This window comes from Lactuca virosa, chromosome 4 (assembly GCF_052849685.1).
Source record: "Lactuca virosa cultivar CGN04683 chromosome 4, Lactuca_virosa_CGN04683_v6, whole genome shotgun sequence".
In the NCBI taxonomy this organism is placed as follows: Eukaryota; Viridiplantae; Streptophyta; class Magnoliopsida; order Asterales; family Asteraceae; genus Lactuca; species Lactuca virosa.
This window is the reverse complement of record NC_136429.1, coordinates 123,472,007-123,473,692: the sequence shown is the minus strand read 5'-3', so window position 1 is coordinate 123,473,692 and position 1,686 is coordinate 123,472,007. Positions and strand designations below refer to the sequence as shown.

Here is a 1,686-nt window from a genome sequence, read left to right as displayed (position 1 = left end):
TAAATCATTACCTTACTTTTGGTTCTTAACTAATATTTTTACCATTTTCAAATAAGTTTTTTGTCTCAAACTCTCAATTTGAAACGCGACAGGTTCTAAAGCAAACGTATACTTTTGGAACATAAAGAAATATGATTTTATTAGGTACGTGTATAATTTAGATGGTAAAATAAAATGTCAACCGATCGCTGAACTAATTATGCCAAACTCACCTTTACATCAAACACATTAGATAAAACAAACAATAGACTATCAAAATCCGACTTCATCTTTTGAAATTTAATTAATAAGAATGAAATAAATTTTATTATTTTTAAAAAATATACTATAAGGTTGTATCTTAAGATTCAACCGTTGAAAATCTAATAAATATCGAGGATTTCGAGGATAGATCGATTACAAAGGGGACAACAACCTCGACTTAACATCAACTCCCTCGAACACACCCTACAAAACGTATGCCCGCATGGAATAAACGCTGCACCCTTTTTCCTTCCCATACACACGCAGCACACCTGATCCCTGCTCATATCTTCCTTCTTATGATCCTCACCGTCCGTTTCCTCCAACAGTCTCATCAACGATATCCGCAACGGCGAACCAGGATCCGCAGTCGACGTACGTGGCAACGTCTCATTGGCTGCTTCATTGTTCGGACTCAAAGGCTCGGCGGTGGCCCGGAACTGCCGTTCCGCGGCCAATGCCGCCGCGAGATTCATTCGAGGCAACGGAGAGATGCAATCGGGATCGGAATTGGTGTCCGGCGGGGTTAGATTCACGTCTATGACATCTATTTGATGGATCGAGTCAACGACGTCGTCATCGTCGTCGGCTCGGGTGCTCATGGTGGAAGGTCCGATTCCGATGCCCCAAGCGGATCCACAACAGACCATACTCTTTAATCCTAATCGTTCTTGGAGACTCTTCCGTCGTCGGAACCTATCGCCGCCGTCCATGGTTCTCTCCCTTAGGAGGTCGACGATCGTTCTCGTGCTCCTTTCTGTCTCTTCACTTTCCTGCAAAAACAGAGCCATTAGTTCACCGAGTCGACTCATTTTTTTGACTGACAACCAAACAAAATCACTCTCTGATTGATCTGAATCGCTCTATATCTCCATGAATGATGAATCCAGAGAAAGCGCAATTGGGTTCATGAAAAATGGTGAAAGTGGCTTTAAAGAACAAAGAACACGCAATCTGATGTAAATATAAATAGAAAAAAACCCAAAGGAACAGGAAGAGAGAGAAGGGATTTACGTAAATCACGTGAAATTATGAAAGATTGGAAAGGAAAATTGATAAGGGCGCGCACAGCACCTCCATCGTCACCTTTTTGTGAGGAAAGTGATAAATGCAGAGAGATGGGTTTTGGTGGGACAAAAGAGAGATAGAGAGAGAAAGATAAATTTGGGGAAGAATGAAATTGAATTGAAGTCAAAAAGAGAGATGGATTGGGGTACGTCGTACGAGACTACGAGCTCATCGACTGCTCCGTCGATTTGGTTTTAAGTGGAGTAAATTACAGAAACAAACCCTAAACTATGTGTTATTCGTCATTTTCGTATAAGTTTTACAAATAAGTACTAAGTTATGAGTTAATGGCTAATTGTTTGTAGAGCTAATTTATTATGTTATGTCTAAGAAAAAATTATTTTTATAAATCAATTTTAATTTTTAATGAATAAG

The 1,686-nt window shown here is 39.8% G+C and overlaps 1 long non-coding RNA gene across 1 annotated transcript; it reads right to left on the bottom strand.

Moving 5' to 3' along the window:
- Positions 1 to 270: 270 nt before the first annotated feature.
- Positions 271 to 1,461, bottom strand: LOC145107308 (uncharacterized). The gene is made up of 2 exons (XR_013707817.1): positions 1,258 to 1,461; positions 271 to 1,016 (listed from the first exon to the last, which is right to left on the bottom strand). It is a non-coding gene; the product is annotated as an uncharacterized LOC145107308 (long non-coding RNA).
- Positions 1,462 to 1,686: the final 225 nt, after the last annotated feature.